This window comes from Panthera onca, chromosome B1 (genome assembly GCF_046562875.1).
Source record: "Panthera onca isolate mPanOnc1 chromosome B1, mPanOnc1 haplotype 2, whole genome shotgun sequence".
Taxonomy (NCBI): domain Eukaryota; kingdom Metazoa; phylum Chordata; class Mammalia; order Carnivora; family Felidae; genus Panthera; species Panthera onca.
In genome coordinates, this window is record NC_138342.1 from 56438808 (window position 1) to 56446478 (window position 7671).

At 32.8% G+C, this 7671-nt stretch overlaps 1 long non-coding RNA gene across 2 annotated transcripts; it reads left to right on the top strand.

Annotated features, from left to right (window-relative positions):
* The first annotated feature begins 204 nt into the window (after positions 1-204).
* LOC132693317 (uncharacterized) lies at positions 205-7194 on the top strand. 2 transcript variants are annotated; one of them, XR_009616721.1, is made up of 3 exons: positions 205-368; positions 3928-4070; positions 7072-7194. It is a non-coding gene; the product is annotated as an uncharacterized LOC132693317 (long non-coding RNA). The 2 variants fall into 2 exon arrangements; XR_009616720.1 differs by lacking the exon at positions 7072-7194 and adding an exon at positions 4299-4666.
* Positions 7195-7671: the final 477 nt, after the last annotated feature.

A 7671-nucleotide genomic window follows, 5' to 3' on the forward strand; every position in this document is an offset into this window, starting at 1 on the left:
TTATACTCCATTCTATCCAATCCTTCTTATCCTCATGTCCTTTCTTACTCAATATGAACACAAAGTTTTTTTCAGAAGGAAGTAACATATGACATATACTTTGAAATGGTGGAACAGGAAGAAGCTAAGAGAATTGTTCTTTGTCTTCACAGAATACTCCATGCCTTAACACTGATTATATTCCATTCTCTCTATTCCCTATTGGCCTCACTCCCTTTCTTATACAGCCCAGACTTTATCCTTATTTCAAATATTATCTTGATGGTACCTATAACCCTCCTGCCTCTCTGCACTTAGTCTTACCTGGAAAACATCCAAACATGAACTTGATTTCTACTGTCACTCCATCCAAGCAGATGAATCCTAAAGTAAGTTAGTTTTCTAAACTTTTTTGGTCACCAAAGGCCACTTATCAAACTTTGTCTTGTTGGCATTAGAGTTATCTGCCTTCCTCAACTCTTCTTACGCTTCCAATTCATCTTATTAGAAAATAACTTCCCTTTTTATTTCATAGACTATATTGAGCCCATCCAGCCTAAATACTACCCACTACCTAGTACAATATACCAATAACTTGATAACTCTCAATATGACTTTAACTGTCTTCTTCAAGTCTCTACGAATATGGTGACCTTCCTCTATGTCAAAGATAATAACTCTTTTGATGCTTTTAAAAATTTCCTCTGTAATCTCTCCTTTTTAATAGATTGTGGCAAAAATAATAAGGGTGATTATAATATCTGAAACCGACTGAGCATCTATATGCAGGGTACTTTATATATTTGCCTCAATTAAACTTACAACCATTAATATTACCATTACATTACTAATAAAGATTAATATTCCTTGCAGATGAGGAAATTGTAGTAGAAAATGAGTAAATTGCCTCCAGGGCACTATTCTATTTGTAACTATCGCTTAAGATTTATTTCCTGGTAATTTTTTTAAATCTTTCTTTAGCTATTTCTTCCAGGCATTTTGCATGCACTCCTCTCCTTGTATAAAACAGTAATGTTCTCTAGGACTCTGACTTCAACCACTTCTTTTTAACTGTACATTTTTTTCCTATATGATCTTATCCACTTTAACCATTTTAATTGCCACATGTAATCAGCCAATTAAAATCAGCTCCCAGTTCTCTAGATTCAGCTCTATAACTGCTGTCCCTCAAATTTAGGGAGGGGAACCCAGCTGACTCCTAAATATGTATATATTTGTTGGCTTCCCAAATTAAAATGTGAGCGATATGAGGAGTAATGTGTAAGCAGAGTTTCACTTGACTCCCTAGTAGACAAAACATTATCCAGTATTCAGATAAAGTCTCAGGTATTCTATATATTTTAGACCTAATTTTTTAAATTCATTTATTTATTTATTTGAGAGAGAAAGAGAGAGAGAGAGCCACGCACATGAGGGAGAGAGTGACTCGGGGAGAGGGGCAGAGGGAGAGGGAGAGGGCAGAGTGAGGGAGGGATCCCAAGCAGGCTCAATGCTCAGCATGAAGCCTGGTGCAGGGCTCCATCCCATCCTGGGATCATGACTTGAGTCAAAATCAAGAGTCAGACACTCAACCAACTGAGCCACCCAGATGCCCTGACCTAATATTTTATTATAGTAAATTAAACTGGAACATAGCAGCTATTACAGCTCCTTTTGGTGATTTCTAAATAATTTTCAAAGATTTGTCAATGATTCAGCCTCTCCAGATCCAAGTTTATTTCACTGGCGATTAGAAGAGATTTTGAAAATACTGAAATAGGAAAACATTACAAAAATATGGCCATTTTTTGCATACTTATAGCAATAAAACTTAGTATATATATATATATATTTTTTTTTTAAATGTTTATTCATTTTTGAGAAAGAGAGAGAGAGAGAGAGACAGAGTATGAGCAGGGGAGGGGCAGAGAGAGAGGGAGACCCAGAATCCAAAGCAGGCTCCAGGCTCTGAGCTGTCAGCAGAGGGCCCAATATGGGGCTCGAACTCAGAATGCTTAACCAACTGAGCCACCCAGATACCCCAGTAGTATATTGTTATTTCTCTAGTAAATTAAAAACCTTGACCATTCCAAGAGAGTAGCTGTCAGTAATGGAGAAAAAGGCATCCTATTTCCATTACTACAAAAGCACAGGGTATGTTCTGGTCCATCACTATTCTAAAATCACCTACTGTTTGTGAAGTACGATATTGTATATAACAAAAGAAAGTTACTGGTAAGCTTATTTTTCATGTCCATTCTATCCAACTGTCAAATATAATCCATAGGTTTCCCATCCTGTTGAATCATGAAGTAGAATTAATAGCACCCATGTTTTTAGTATAACAGTTTGAGATAGAGGATTAATTACGTTAAAAAGTTAAATTACTTTTTAACTTCTTCATACATAAAAAAGTGGCATCTTTGGAGCTTTAAATTCCAAAGGCCTTATTTTAATTTTGTTCCCAGATTATTTTTTATCCACTGGGTTGCATTTCTCATATTCTCTAGGGTCTAGAACAGTACTATGTGTCTAAGTGAATGATCAGGTGAAGGAAAAAAAGGAAGGAAAAAAAAGAAAGGAAAGAAAGAAAAAAGGAAGGATGGAAGTAAGAAAGGGAGGGAGGGAGGAAGGGAAGGAGGGAGGAAAGAAAGAAGGAAACTTATCTTCAAGTTCTCTGCATCTTTCCTGGGCTGCGTTGAGCCTACTGATGAGCTAACCAAATACATTCTTTTTCTTTGTTAGTCAACCTTTATTTCTAGCATTTCCATTTCATTCTTTCTTATAGTTTCCCTCTCTGTGCTGAAATTACCTATGTGATCCTGAGTCTTGTCTACCTTACCATTAGATTCTTCAATATATTATTCAAAATTATTTACATTCTCTGTTTGTTGGTTCCAACAAGTCACTGTAATAACTCACCCATGTTCTGACGATTGCTTTTTTTAATCTGTAGACTGCTCTTTCTTGCCTTCCTGTTTGTCATGTATATACATACACACACACACACACACACACACACACATCATTTTTTTTGGCTGAATGTCAGAAATATGTTGTAGTTTAATAGATAATACGGTTAAAATTTTTATGGTTGTATGTGAGCACTTTTCCTTCTGTGAGGCCATTAGTGAGGGGGTTTATGCTAATTGACTCCACAGAAAGTTACATATTTGGAAAGGAGGGTTCTCTCACTCTAACAAATACTACAGTCCTGTCTATGATTCAAGCTAAATCACTTCACATTACTTTATGACTTGGGCACTGCCAGCCAGTACTGTCTTTTATCATTTCTTATTTATATTGCATATTGCTAGAAATACATGGTTGTCAATAATAAATATACAAGACAGAAGAGCTCTTTAAGTTTTTAATATTTATTCATAGTTGGTAATTCATGTTTGTAACACTAATATAGAAAAATACACCACACTGTTTTTATTTTGTTTTATTTTATTTATTTTATTTTATTTTTTAATGTTTATTTATTTTTGAGAGAGAGAGAGCAAGCAGAGGAGGGGCAGAGACAGAGGGAGACACAGAATCTGAAGCAGGCACCAGGCCCTGAGCTGTCAGCACAGAACCTGATGCAGGGCTCTAACCTACGAACTGCAAGATCATGACCTGAGCTGAAGTTAGATGCTTAACCAACTGAGCCACCCAGGCACCCCCACCACACTGGTATTTTAAACAAATATTTATGTTAAACCATTTTATTCCGTATTTAACATAAAATAAACTATAAAATTCCTTCATCACCCTTTCTAATTAATGTCAACAATCCAGTAATCAATATTTCAAAATGCATTTAGTATTTAAGTTTAATACAGTTCTCAATTTGTCTTTTACTGCCACATTATGGGAATTTCCCTGATTTTATGATGCTGTGAAATAAGGGGAATAATTTCCAGCCAAATAAGTAAAACTCATAGTTTTTTATTTTTTCAGATATGAAGCTGATTTATTTCAAAACAAAAGAAGTAACATTAAATTAAAAACTTCTTATAAGTACCCCCGGAGGAAAGGGACTGAGGCACAGTGTCCAGAGCAAGACCAAATCTACAGCCATTAGTTTCCATCCTGGAAACAAGGTATTCTTCCCTCCACCCTCATATAAAGATGCTTCCATTATTGAAAGATTCTCCCTTAGGTCTCAGTTAATAGGGTGACTATAAATGCATGTCATATTTACGTTCTCTCCAGGTTTGAAGAAGTTATTAACACAGCGTGGTATGTAAATCTAATCCACCATATATCTGAATATCACTTCAAGACTACATAAGAGAAGACTAAGTACAGGATTTTTTTTTATTCTTTAGGTTCAGACTGGACTCAGGAGTTCACATAAACCCTAAAAGGATGGGTTTGTTCTACTCAGGAATTCTCATGTTCTGAAGAACTGAAGAGTGGGGTCAAATAATCCCCTCTCACTTAAAAGCTATTCGAAGGAAAAAAAAATTGAGGAAAAGGAGAATGGAAAATTATTAATTGAATGAGACATAAATGTTTTTTTTTTCTTCTGGAGGATTCAAAAGACTAAATCACAAGTGATATATGAGTAGATAAATAAATTTAGACAGTGGGACAAGGGAGGGATTTTTAAACATTGATAAATCTGGAATTTTTCCATTTTTGATTTTTTTAGAACTCTAAAATTATAATTGAGCTATCCTTTGTTATTATTCTTATAGGAAAACTTTATTCTTCAAATTCTTTATGAAGAAGAAATGCTTATTCATCTTTAATAGAATTTCTAATGCATAAGAGCTTTGTTAACTTAATAGCCACATTAAGACAAAATATAAATGAAGTAAAACTATGCTTATTGGGTTATCTGTAATATAATAATTTAAGATAGCATTATTTGAACTACTAATATAGAATTTCTTTCTAAACCACATTTAAAAAGGTGAATATGCATTTTCTTTCATAGTTTTTTTATCTATATTTATCTATGTTTTGGAGCCTTTGTATATAATCAAATTGATAGGTTCCCAAAATAATACTGGGATAAGGGATGGGTTCTTCTAAGTTATTCTAGTGCCATGTAATATGACAATTTTTAGATAATTATTAGACAATATGACAGTATTATGGCAAATTAGACATTTGTCATATAATATGTATATGAAAATCTGGAACCAGCCAATTAAATACTCCTGTTTCAGAAACCCAGAAAAAGCTAAAAGGAATGGTTTTAGAGAGATCAATGAATACATCAGTTAACTTTATATTGTTAATCTTTAGGGTCTACCATGAAGCACAGGCCACTTTAAAAATAATTGGTCTATATTGAAGGCTACAATGTTGTCTTCTTTAGGTATACATTCATGATATTTTTGTTTCACCAACTAACATTTTTATGTTCTTTTTACAAAAATGTTAAAATATAGCAGAAGGGAATTTTGGCACTGTAAACAATTTTAGGAGATTTGTTTGGTTAATTTGTTCCTCTGTTTATAATATAACCCATTTTGAAAGGACTTAAGACAGCTTGCAAAATAAGTAAAACAGGATTTTTTAAAAAAGATATAAGTATTTTGATGAGGACAAAACAAGACTGGGGGAAATAAGATAAAGCCAGAGATGAAGTAAGCATCTCCAAATGAGGTGCCACATGCCCTGTAGAGTTCTAAATATGGCCAAGATATTTGACTATGAAATTGCTGGTAAGCAAAAAACAAAAATAAATGCAAAAAACAAGAGATAAGTAATATCAATGTAGCTAGGACATGAAAGTGTATCCATAGCTGAAGAAAAGCTAAGTGTTCGGGCCTGTCAGGAATTTCTTCAGTGCTACTTATTGGGAGAGAGAATGAGGCACGGATCTTTGTCTCCTATATTTTTACTACCTAAAAACAATATAAAACCTATTGATGTCTTTCGTAGTCTCTCAAAAAAAAAAAAAAAACCACAAAGCAAAACAAAAAAACAGATGTATAATACCAAAGAACATTACAGCAAAGATCGTCCAATATGTGGTCAAAACCATGTTGAACATGTAAACAAGTGACCTAAAATAAAACATATGTTTTGAGAAATGGATGGAGTATATAATTTCCAGGGCTTTGCCCATGAATATAATTTTGCAGCCTAGGTCTTGTTACAAATTAGGTAATTAAGCATTCACAGTCTCAACTAAAACTTGAAAACATTTTGTATTATTAGAATATGCTTTGTATAGTTAGCATACAAGTAATACATTTTCACTTCACAAAAACATTATAGATTATAGAAGATAAAATGAATTACTTAAATTATTTTTAAAATCACCCATAACTAGAAATAGTCCATTAAATATGTTAGCTATATTTAACATCTGAATATTCATTTGGCAATATATCATGAACCTGATATTATTACTCCTAATAAATTACTCCGTATTGAGCATTCATATTTTTTCAAATTTGAGGTACTAAATAATATTAATAAATGTCTATAATAATATATATTATAATATATTGTAACATATTGTATATTGTAATATATTGTAATATATATTATTAAATAAATTGTATATATTATTAAATAATACATTATTTAATAATATATATTAATAATAATACATAATATATAAATAAGAAATATATAATATAATAATGTGTAATTATATATATGTATGGTATATATAAGTAATAAATAATATATTAAATATATTATTAAATATTAATATATAAAATTATATAAAAGTCTGTATGTTGACTTTTTGTTAAGAGGGGAGATAATTTATGATTTTGAAGAAGGGAGAAGACATAAACCAATATTCAACCAACCAGAGATTGAGTTTACTATCTTTGAAGAAGACTGAGCCTAACCAAGGCACATACCTTGGTTATGGTTTATGCTAAGCCCTCCATGACAAATTAATTGCAAAAATGTATCCCTATGTAACTAAATCAATTCACTCCCACTTAAAGAAGTTTGGATAGAAGCCAATTAATTATTGAAGGACATTTGCAAAAGCAGGTAATTTGAGTTGTAGCATCATTCCTGTTAGGTCATGGGGACAGTAGTTAATAGCAGGACCAAATTTTCTGCTAAGGGAGCTTCTACTCAGACTAATAAAGCATGCATTCTTTTGTCTCTCTCTAGGAAAAGAGAAATAACTAAGATATATATTGTATATTTTCTGAAACAACCACTATAAAATTAATCTTCATAAGATCACTCAAAATGAAGCTTCTATTATGGTCTTGCATCTTGTGTGTTGCTTTTACAAAGGCAAGTAAATAGACTCCTAAAATTATAGCCACAGTACAACCATTGAATAATTGTAGATAGGGAGAGATTCATGTTAATGACATAAGTTATTATAGTCTTGATAACAGTGCAGCAGAGAGACATGTTAATAGGCATGAGTTTTGTTATAACAAACTTTTCTTTAAAAAAAAAGTTTATATATTTTGAGAGAACGAGAGCACATAGGAGTGGGGGGAGGAGAAAAGAGAGACAGAGACAGAATCCCAAGCAGGCTCTGCTAAAGTCCAACACACGGGGCTGGATCCCAGGAACAGAGAGATCATGATCTGAGCAGAAATCAAGATTTGGATGCTTAACTGACTGAGCCAGCCAGGTCCCTGTGTTGTGACAAACTTTTCAAAAGAAATTTAAAAAAATAAAATAATAAAGTTGTGTTAACTGAAAATGGCTACCCAGCAAGGAGAAGAGGTTAGTACAAAAATGCAGAGGGCT